At 33.6% G+C, this 12,259-nt stretch overlaps 1 protein-coding gene across 5 annotated transcripts in view; it reads right to left on the bottom strand.

The window, feature by feature from the left end:
• The window catches only part of SYT1 (synaptotagmin 1), a 544,512-nt gene that overhangs the window by 345,076 nt on the left and 187,177 nt on the right, over positions 1-12,259 (bottom strand). For 4 of the 5 annotated variants that reach the window (XM_060656890.3, XM_060656887.3, XM_060656886.3 and 1 more), the window contains one exon: positions 6,166-6,218. The exons of the other annotated variant lie outside the window; for it this stretch is intronic. The gene's annotated coding sequence lies outside the window, so the exon portion shown is untranslated. The remainder of the gene's footprint in view (positions 1-6,165; positions 6,219-12,259) is intronic. 5 annotated transcript variants of the gene reach the window in all.

Raw genomic sequence — 12,259 nt, 5'->3', positions numbered from 1 at the left:
CGCGGGGCTCGAACCCACGAACTGTGAGATTGTGACCTGAGCTGAAGTCGGACGCTTAGCCGACTGAGCCATCCAGGCGCCCCAGGATTACATTTTAAAGAGGAGAAAAATGAGAAGATATTTACCGCTAATCGCATTTTGCTGATATAGAAATGATGATTACTAAGATTGGGATATACTTATCTTTAGAGGCAGAACAAGATTCGACATTAAGAGGGAGTGGTATTAGTACTGGTGCTCAGTGTCAGTATTATAAAGAGATTTTTATGGCATTTGCAAAAGAATGACTCAAACAACAAAGCCAAGTACAATGGTACATGTAAAATTAACAGAAAATAATTGATGTACAAAACTGAAGAGAAAATTCATAAACAATTCTTTATCATAGGGAAACCAGCGGAATGTGAAATTGTGTTTTCTGAGATTTTCTTGGTAAAAAAATTTTGTGATTTTGATTTCCAATATCACACGCATGTTTTTATGTAATTTTTTGGAAGGAGGGTGTATCATTTTGCCATGCAATGGCATAAAACTATCCTTAACTTTAAAATGGTTTATGTAATAACATATGTTGGATGTATTTTATTTTTGGAAGCCTGTTCAGCCTACAGTTTGGTGAGGTTTATTTTCTGTGGAGAAAATAACCCCATTTGGTACTCCAAAGGAAGTAATTTCATGGTAGGGTAGAAAGCCTTTTTTGGTAACGTTCACCTCATAATGTGTACCGATTCAGCTTTCCTTATAATAGGGCCATGAAGACTGTCGAAATGTTTCAAGTCTTTTGACCTCCCTGAAGGGGAGTCATGCTCTTGACCTTGTGTGGTTTCAGTATCTGCTTTACAGAGTAAGAGGTCTTCAAGGAGAGGGCTCATGATGGACCCCTCCTAGAGCATGTCCACATCCTACTGCATTAAAACCAAATTTTATCCTGTATTCAAACCATCCTCCACATCTCTTCTTTCTTCCTTCACATTTTCTTTATTCTTTGCAGACTTGTATATTTTTAAAAATTTTATTTTTTTTAGGTTTATTTATTTTGAGGGAGACAGAGACAGCACAAGTCAGGGAGGGGTAGAGAGAGAGAGAGGAAGAGAGAGAATCCCAAGCAGGCTCCCCACTGACAGCAGATGCGGGGCTCAAAATCACAAAACCACCAGATTGTGACCTGAGTCAAAACCAAGAGCTGGACGCTTAACCGACTGAGCCACCCAGGGGGCCCCTATTTTTTTTTTTTTTTTTATAATTTTAAGAGAGTGTCTCTTTAATATTGCAAAATAGATATCTTTAATAGCAAACATAACAACAAATTACTATTTGTTTATATTATTGTACTAACTTCTGTAATAAACACATAAGATGTATGGAATTCTCAAACCTACAAAATATAATTCATTATCTTCATTTTTATAGATGAGGACATTGAGGAAGAAGTTAAATTGTCTTCTTGAGGTCATATAGCCAGTATGTGGCAGAAAGAGAACTTGAACATAGCTCTTTCATCCACTGCCAAGATTCTTAATTACAAAAATAAATAATGCAGTCTAAAATAATGACCTGGTGCAGACAAATAAGTGAATAAATCAGAATGTTAGAACAGATCAAAATTAGCATAAATTATTTAAATAGCTGAATCATTCATTTTAACCTTTTATTAACTTAAGGCTTTACATATTGTTGATTTTAAAGCATTTCTACTGTATCTTTCATAAGTTATATTTCAGAGTCATGAAAGATGACGCAGTTTTCAGGAGAAAATAAAGGCAAATATCAATGCGAATATCCAAATTAAAGATTGTTTCTAGAATTACTGGACAGACTCTATCAGTAATTATAACAGCTAGCTTTATATAGTGCCCACTGTCAACAAAATACTGTTATATAACCAAAGTCACTGCATATCTTTAACTCAATTAACTATCTCAGTCATTGAAGGAATTAAAACATCTAGAGGTCTAGCTACTAAATAGCCCTATGTCCCAAAGCTAATAAGTAGTGAAGCTGGAATTCAAATACAGAGGGTGAGTTCTCATTCTTTAGTATCCTAGGATATAACTAAGTCATTAAATATGTTTTAGCTTTTTATCATGGGTAATAATGACTGCAGGAAACCTATCTTACCCAATGTCCCAGAGAGAGTGAAAAACTGTCAATCATTTATTAAATAAAAACATACTGATTCTAATTATGGTTAGTCAGATGAATATCTTAAAAAGATAGTCTATTACTGTAAGTCAAAGTACTATTATTCTCTCCATGTAGTGAACGTTGCAGTATTTGTAATTATACTAAATGTAAGCTACTTGATGACAGAGGCTATGCTTTGTTTACTCCTATAACACCAACACTCGGGAAAATGTATGCAGTAGGTACTCAATGGCAACTATTAAATAAAGAAGAAAGAAGAAAGAAGGGAATGAATTTCCAAAGTAGTACCAAAGATTTTAAAGGAGATAGGTCCAGATAATGTAGTAAGCATAAGATATCTAGGAAGCACAAATTGGGAACATCTATTTTGTGGGAATACTCTACAAACAAAATCAACATAGTTCTGTGCCTGTAGGTGACCTTTTATACTTATGGCTATTATCCATTTCAACTTTACTTCTACTCTTCCTATCTAAAGATAGTTGTCTTTAATAATTAAATTCTCCTACCATGGTTTAATTTTGGCATCTGAAGAATCAATGCACATGATTCAATTTAATGTTTATTGATAAGTGATAAGGAAAAGTGATACCATCGGTGCACCCAGTATTTTACGCAGACCAATGACATTTGAAAAAGATCTATTCTCTGCTTCCATCTCTTCTCACTGTGCCATCATTCATATAGGAAAATGCAATATGCTTTGCCGTCACTTCACTTTGTGATGTGTTTAGGGAAAGGGGGAGTTAGACAGACCTGAGTTCAAATGCTAACTCTGCTGCTTACTAACTAGACTGACATTATAAAGCCTTCATTTTTCATTTTCGTGAATCTACAAAACTGTGATAACATAGGAAGTGTTCTTTTGATAACTAAGTAAAATGTCATCATCATCTGATTAGATTATAAATTCAAGGAAAAGGGAAATTTTTTCTGGAGGACCATTATTGTCTAGGGCAGACAGTAATCAACGACTTAGGTTTCATCATCAACACACCGTTTGTAAAATGATATATTGGACTCCCAAAGCAGTAAAGGAAAACTTCATACAAAAGGAAGTCTTTTTATAGTAATCTAAGGTTTTCCATAATAACATAACTAAAATTTATAATTAAACATCACTATACTCATATATCTAATGTGATCTCAGGGAATCTAGGGAAGTAGATTGGGCAATTTTCCCCCCATTATTTAGATAGGATAACAACGAATCACTGAGGTAATTGCTTAACTATTGCTGATGATAGATTGTATGTGTGTATTATTGTTATATATTATTATCATCTGGTAGTTTTTTTGTTTTTGTTTTTGTTTTTTAGCTGAGCGATCTCCCTCTGTGCTCCAGTACTCCTTACTAAGAGACAGGGAGATGGGTGAAGCCAAGACTCAAACTCAGACTCTAATTCTGTGTATAATTCTCTCTTCTATTAACATTCTAACGAGCTTATCAAAATACAGTTTTAGTCAGACAGAGACAATATAGAATTTGATTAGCATTTTGGTTGAAAAAAATTAAGTTTTGAGAACAGGTTTCTTGAGCCAATCTAAGACCCTCAGTTTTTATACAAGTACTTTCAGCTAATTTGTCAGGAAAAAAAAAATGGTGGTTAATTAAGCCAGAATTTTTCTTGATTCTGTCACTAGATATGAGAGCTTAGATAAATGAATTGACTTCTCTGGCCCTTTATAAACGAGGATAGCAGAGAAGGTAATGCCTGTAAAATGAATATACTGGACTAGAGAGAAATTTCTCTTAACTCCGTGCTGTTACATGCAAACACATACACACACATAGCCCAATACTCTTTGATTATAAGGACTTGTTATTTCAAATAGAGAATGGTTTGACTAATTGAAAGTTGTAGGGGCATTTGCAAATAATATTTATTTACTAGTGAATCACGAAACACTTTTCTAGTTAAAATCTATTTTCTCTTAAGACTTGTCTTCTGAAAACCTCTTGTTCTATTTGGTGTACCAGCAAAGAGAGATTGTTAATAATAATCATGCTTTGAGTGAGAACATCAACTCCCAGTAGTATTTAAAGAGGTTTAGTAGATCTATGATAATGTGAATAGTTTCCAAGAAGAATGCCTGAGCATCTGAGTGCTTTTTTTAAATGTATCCTCTTTGTTGTTGTTGTTGTTGTTATTATTATTATTATTATTATCATCATCATCATCATCACTATCCAGTATATTCTGTCTGCAGAGAACCAACCCTTAGAGTTTTTGAAAGTACCACCGAACATTTGTTCAGTAATAGTGAAAAGTTATTATTTTAAGATACAATTTCCAAAGGTCCTTTTCTTATTTTTCTTATCTTTAAGCATATTTTTTCTGTGAAATATAAGTGTAATGTGCTCTAAAGATCTTTAGTAATATTCTAATCAATTACCAAATTGTTCTTAAGCAATGAGCTTTGAGGCAAAACTATAGGTTTGTAAGGCTTTCCTATGCTAATTTATAAGGCTTGATTTAAATACAAATTGTAAAAACTCATTTATTATTCACGGACTTGCAACACAGACACATATTCTATAGATTAAAGACAAGAAAAATACTGCATTATCCAATGTCTTCACTTTCTATCATGCTTTATTTTATGTACTGACATCCCTAATTCATGAACTCTTTGGAAAAAGACCTATATTAAGACACCTCTAGTGTTTTGACAATATTGTTTTAATTCAGAGTATTTCTCTTCAAAAATATTTGTAAAATCATTAAGGCATAAACTCTATTTTTAAATTTGGGCTTGAGTTAGTAATTTTTCCTTACAGTGTTTTAGGAGTCATTTAGTATGTAGTTGTTAAATAAAAGACCATAAAAGCTAAAAGGAAAACTCCCACAAAGCACAAACACACCAAGAAATTGCATGTTTTCTTTCTCAGAAACATGCATATCATTTTCTCTAGGATTGCCCCAAATGAGCAGAAGACCTAAATACTTACATCAATTCTTTCCAAAGGATGCCATACTAAATCCGATTTTAATATAGTTATGAAAAGTACAATCCAAACGAAACAACTTCTATAAGTAACACCTGAATAATAGACCCAATCACTTAAAGATAGGTCAAAAAAATAGCCGTTGATGGCTCTTGACAGTGAAATTATAAGATGACCAAGAAATTGTGAGGGGTATAAATATTAACTGCTTCTTGTATAAAGAATATAAAACTAATATGTATGATTCTGTCATTTAAAAATTCAACCTAGAAGTGAGTTTGCAAACTCATTTGAAAACAACCATGGCATTAAAAGGGAGATAACATGGTTCACCAATGTGGACTTTGCTTTTCCATCTTTATTATTTTTGATATTCACATATTTAAAATTTGTAATTGCTTGCATCTAGGAAATCGTTAAAATGTTACAAATTCTACCATAAAGAATGGTATAAAAATTTAATTTTGCTCCACAAAAAGCATACTTAGGAACATATTTAGGAAAACAATTATTACTCTCAGTTAATAGCTGTATAAGGAAATGTAAGTCATAGTTAAGTTGTGAGAATATTAGAAATGTACTAATGAGAAGCCTTTAGATTTAAAGCCTACGGATGGTTGCCCTTTTTTTATTTTTTGATAATTCTAATTTAAAGACAACAAAACAAACATCTTGATTCTTCTTAAAATTTTGTTCAAAATGAATATATTTTTCTAGCACATACAGAGAATGTGAGGCACGATGCTTAAATTTTACTTAATTTTTTTCTTCTTTAGAATTAAAATGATACAGTGCTAGTCAAAAGACAGGATGGAATCAACATAAACACGTTCTGCCATATAGATGTATCATAAGGATTACCTTGGCCTCTTATTTAAGAGGATTATAGGATAACTGATTTTCAGCTTCCTCCAGTAAATTGGGATTGAGTTTTAGAAGGTTCCTTCTAAAACTCGCTTGCTATATTAATCTCTTATCTTACCAAATAGAAAGGCGAATATTTCTATAAAAGAAATTTGTAGAATTTTATAGAGGCTCTAGTCATGTTATGATATCATGAAAGCACTTACTGTTCTGCGAGGAATTCTGGGGTATTTTCTTCTTTCTTTCAGATTCTTTTTTTCTATAAAGGAAAACAACATGCCCACTGGTTAGCTGACTGCATAGTTCAGAATCATTTCAGATTGTCATTAATGTGACTGATTAATTTTATTATGTAATATTTCTACTAAAAAATCTTGAGAGATATATATCCAAATACAATATAACATCACGTATATGTACATTTAGTATATAGATTAGAAGACAGAGATTGTTAGGGATTTTAAAGTTGGTTTGAAGAACTAGAGATCAAGATTCTATTAGTAATTGATACACTGATTTTTGTGATGATGCTTCTTGCAGTATAGCTTTTCTACTTTGAAAATGAAACAATACTCATCTAGGTAGACATTGTTAGAGAATATTACATTATTTATTTAGAATCATACAGTTATTAGTCAATTAAATACATGGTGCTATATTTAGTATTGACATCATAGTTGACTCTTAAACAGTGTGGGGGTTAGGGGCACTGACGCTCCTTGTAATCAAAAACCCTTAGGTCACTTTTGACTCTCCCCAAATTTGACTACTAACAGCCTCCTGTTGTCCAGAACCCTTCCTGATAACATAAAGCCAGTTAATGTATATTTTGTTTATTATGTTTTTTTGTTATATAATAAAGTAAGCTAGAGAAAAGAAAATGTTAAGGAAATCATAAAGAGGAAAAAATACATCACAGATTTGAGTGGACCCATGCAGTTCAAACCGTGTTGTTCAAAAAGATTTGACAAAAATGTATATATATCCCCCAACAGGGGTAAAGAGAAAAATAATCTCACATGGCTGTGTTAAAAAAAAAAAAAAAAAAAAAAAAAAAAAAAAAAAAAAAAAAAAGTACAACTTCTAGTTTAGAGAGTAAGAAAATGAAATCCTTCCCAAGAGTCAATATCAGGAATTGCTTTAATGTAATAAAGATGTCAAGAATTTCTGATTTGATTTGACGTTAGCAACTCACAAATGAAAGATTTCACAGTGCTAGAGACAAGTACCTTTTTATAGAAGTTCTGATCAGTTTTAGTCTTCAAAAATTTAAGTAGAATGAAAACCAAGAAAGAATGAAATATTTAAAAATAGGTTCATAATAGGCATGTTACTCTGTTTTTATAAGATCTTACAGAGTCTGTTTTGAACAGAACTGCAGAAATGTAATAATGCCAGCAGCTCTGGCAATTGGCTCATATAGGTACTCAGCATAAAAGATCTGAAGTGACAGCTGTATTTCCAAAGCTGCATTTACTGCATCTGTTCAATGGTTAAGCCTCCAAGGTCTGTTTTCATTTTATTCCTGCTTGAAATGCAACTGTTTTCTAGTAAGAGCCATTAGAAAGAGCATTGTAAAAATGTGCTTAGATTTGCCTGGCTGACTCTTAAAATACGACTTTGAGCCGCAATCAATTTTAGATAAGATTTCTACGTATAGTTTCGGTTACTGACACTTTTCTTATTAAAGCAAAAACTACAACCAAACTCTGTGGGTGTACATATTAAGGCACCAGAGTAACACAGACCTCTTTACAAGAAATACAGGTGGCAGCGGGGGGCTGTGGGGGTGGGTGGCCCTGCTGGAGTCAATGAAGGCTTTCTACTAAAAATCTAAGAGAATATTTGACATTATATTTATTACACATTGAGACTTACCCAGGGGCCGGCTTCCCAAAGGGATGCAGTTAAAGGATTAAACAGTTTTTGTGACTTACGAGCCATCTGCAGGGATTTGATTTCATTTTGGTTTTACATGCAGATCTATCACAAGGATGAATGGGCAAGCCTTTTCTACTGTAGGGGACAAACAACTATTTTACTTTTAATCTATGCAGTGAATATGGATGTGCACAGTATTTTTCTCGTAGCTAATTTCTCTTGCGTGTATAAACATCTTTCTTTATTTTAGAGGAAAAATGTGAAAATAGCACAGGATGATTTTGCACTTTCTGCCAACTGTCTGGCTTTTCAGTAATGTCATTGGTATCAGTAGGTCTGACTCAGAAAGCCTCCTGGTATTGAGACTTGGTACTTTTATGTGTTTATATGATACTTAAAAAAATGTGAATCTTTTTAGGGAGATTTACCTATTTTTCACAAAACAGTATGAGGATTCACAGTCAATAGATCTGATGACTCTTTCATGATTTTTAATCCAGTTTTAGAAGCAGACCTGACATGGAGAGAAAAGAAATTATCTGAAATTTAGGGATTACTTTTGCTTGATAATAGCTAGAAATTAAACTGCTGAACCTTGCAGCGCTAACCATGATTCTATTTATAGAATTAAGCAAAACACTCTATGCTTTAGGCATGAATATTACAAATCCTTGACTTGTTGTTTTGTGGAAGGAGGGAACTATTTGTATTCATTTTAATGCTGAATATTTAAAAATACATAGCTGAATTTTTTTTAAAGAAGGACTCAGTTTCAAGAATGACAAATGACTAACGTTAGTATCCAAACTTTGTTTAAAATATCTCAAATATTTCATTTTGATGAAAATATTGATTTTAATGGAGCTTTTAATATGTTTAATGGAAACATATCACTGAAATAAATATTTATTTAGGGTTGGATTTAAAGTGAGCACTAAAGGGGTGCCTGGGTGGCTCAGTCTGACTTCCGCTCAGGTCATGATCTCACTGTTCGTGGGTTTGAGTCCCTCCTCGGGCTTTATGCTGACAGATCAGAGCCCAGAGCCTGCTTCAAATTCTGTGTCTCCCTCTCTCTTTGCCCCACCCCTGCTCGCGTTCTATCTGTCTCAAAAATAAATAAACATTAAATTTTTTTTAAAGTGTACATCATGAATCTTTGCAACATGGTCATTTGTAAACATCCCCTTCACCCCAGGTAGACTGAGATGGCATCAAAATCTCTATTCCCTGTTTTAAATCTCAAAACTACAAATTATAGATAAACTCAGAGTTCTTTTCCTTGGACTCCTTCCTATTGAAATGCCAAAACTTGTGGTTAGAACACAGTTACAAAGTTGATGTATCATTTCCTAAACACAGATATCACTAATCCTAAGGGATTTTGTTACACATCTTTTGGCTTAAACTCTTATTCTTGGGACAGCAGTCACCAAACAGAGATTACTTTAAAAAGAAACACTATCCAGGTCATTAGTGATTGAGTGTAAAATTTTAAACACAAAAATAAAGCATTGCATGACACATAGATGTATCACATAATTTTGGGTTAGATCCTGGACCTATATAGGACAAAAACAATTAGCTATTAAGAACATTACTGTGACACTAGATGAAATTTGAATATGTACTATGAATTAGACACTGTTCTTACATCATTGGTATATTGCCTGTGTTTGATAACTGTTCTGTGTAAGAAAATGTTCTCTTCAGAATTATACTGAAATATACACTAAAACACTTGGAATAAGACATATCATGTCTTCAACTTATTCTGAATGGTTAGGAAAAAGATATGGATGGTGTATATAAACACACAAATACAATACAATATAATATATAATATCATATATATATATATATATATATATATATATATATATATACACACACACACACACACACACACACACACACACAGAGAGAGAGAGAGAGAGAGAGAATGATACAGAACAAAATTAAACAATTGGTTAATCTAGGTAAAAGTCATATGGGAACTTAAACTATCCTTGCAACTTTTTATGAGAGTTTTTATGAAAGAACAAAATAATCATTACCAAAAAAAAGAGATTATAAAACTATTAAAAAAAATAAAAATAAAGTGCCGTTTTTTCAGTACCCTTACAAAATATTTCACTGAACTGTGGCTATGTTATTTTGTCCATTAAGCACAAGATTGTTTCATTCTGTATATAACAATAAAAGAAAAGGACATTTATCTGGAAAATGGAGAGTATTAGGCAATAAAAGAAAAGTAATCCATCAATAAACAAAAAAATTGTTTTCTTTAAATAAATGCGGCCACTATCAGTACCTATGGTGCTGCTGGAATAGTGGGAAGGCAGTAACACAGAATATGGATTTTTCTTGAAAGGAAAGGGAGAATGAAATATTTTGCTTCGTATTGAGGACAAAGGAATGTGTCTATTTTTCCTTTTTTTGTGTCTAACCATTGACAGCCATTTAGGAGGCTTAATTTAGAAACCTGTCCTCATTATGATAGAAGCAAATGTTTACCAACAAAGATTGGAAAAGGGATAAAGGCTCTACACATTTTTCTGTTGTGACACTTTATTAGACAAGTCAGAACCCACTAAAGCACTTGCTGGCAGTCAGTTACAATCATGACATACTGGGTTCAGCCATGTTTAACATTTCCATTATATTCAAAATAATTATTTTAGAATGGGGGGCTGATAATGAAGCAGAATGGCACTAAGTCAGGAGAGCCAGTTTGTATCTTGAAAAGGAGGATGGGAATTAATTAAATGAGAAGCTTGGGGAAGTTAATTGGGAACGAGTGAAGATAAGGACACTATCAAAGCATGAAGAAATAAAACTATTACAATAAAAGATCGAGCAGAAAGTCAGAGCACACCTAAGGGAGGTGAAACCTGCAGAATTACGAGTATACAGGAGCAGAATTATGCTTGTGGGTGCCCCTATTGGCTTCCAATCCCTACAGTAGTGCCTGCCACATGAATAAATGTTTGCCGAATGGATAATTGTATATTGACAAAAGTAAAATTTAGTGTCACATAATCCAAGTCTTCTTCTGTATCTAATGTGTGACCTTAGACAACTCACTTAATCTAATTTTATCAGCTGTGAAATGAGACTGTGGAAAAAGGTGATTCACCAAGGTGCCTTCCAGATCTAAATATTTCTGGATGTGGTTCTGTTTATCAAAATGGGCAACTGTGAACATTTTCGTAGAAGAGACTAGCCTTATATGAGTTTTAAATGAAGAGAAATGGGGAAAAATAGAAAAGATGAATCAAAGAGCAATGCATTGGCTCAACTAATGGAAAATAAATCCCATTGAAAGAGATGTTAATAAGAGAGAATTCAGAAAGTGATTTATGGTTTTGATGTAAGAAGTGACATTTATGTGTACTATTGATACAGGCATGCAGATGTAGAGATCTTTATCTGTTCTTTTTATTATTACCAGAGTGACTATACACACCCCTGCTTGCACCTTTAGAGTCCTCAAATAAACAGAAATGGAGAACATTCAGAAGAAGCTATAAATGGTGGAGTTTATATAAATGTTCTCTTACTACAGGTCATGGAATTGGGACTGCCCATTTTAGACAAAGGAAAGCTGAAGTAACTCTTAGGATCTATATGTAATTCCATGAACAGCTATTTAATACAAGACCCAAAAGGCACAATTGCTTATACCTCCATGAAGCCTTTGGTAATTAACACTGGCTTCCTCATGTGTTTTCTTTTCTGTAAGCTTGTTGAGCATTTACATTCTAGAAGACATACGTTAGCTTTTACTTATATGTGATCTCATTATTTTCCCCGGTTTCATCTATGCTGATTTTGAATTGATGCCGCATACTTTGCTTTTGTGTTTCCCTGGAATACAGTGGCCCTTAAGATGAGTTAGATGCTCAATAAACATTTGCCAGTGGATGGAGATGGGCACAATACACTTTGAAGTTAAAAAAGGAACTGGGATGCTGATTGGTGGCTGCCAAAAATGACTTCTTGGCCATCAAGCATGGTTGGTGGTCTTGGACTTCTGTGAGTCTCCTACCTTCCTTTCTTCTCATCAGCCTATTCCTCTAGGCATTTTCCGTAAGAGGATCTAAAGACCTATCATGGAGATAAAAGGCATACTATTCTTTAAAAAGAAGGGTCTAGTCAAATAGCCTTAATGGGATGGGAAACTATGACCTGAAATAAGCTTGGCATTTGAGTCTGATCCACAGCAGAGGGGAGCAGGGGCCACTTTCTGAGCTTTGTCAGACCAGAGCAGAATATTTCTTACAATCTATACTGAAATCAAGACCACTGATTGTATACTGCTACGAAAAAGCTGGGGTGTCAGTGATGGCAGAAGTAGTGTCTCTGTGGGAAGGATGGGGTAGAAAAGAGGAGGAAGGCCCAAGAGAGAATATAAGAGAA

This window comes from Panthera onca, chromosome B4 (genome assembly GCF_046562875.1).
Source record: "Panthera onca isolate mPanOnc1 chromosome B4, mPanOnc1 haplotype 2, whole genome shotgun sequence".
Classification (NCBI taxonomy): domain Eukaryota; kingdom Metazoa; phylum Chordata; class Mammalia; order Carnivora; family Felidae; genus Panthera; species Panthera onca.
The sequence above is the reverse complement of the archived record's forward strand: the minus strand, read 5'-3'. Positions and strand labels throughout refer to the sequence as shown.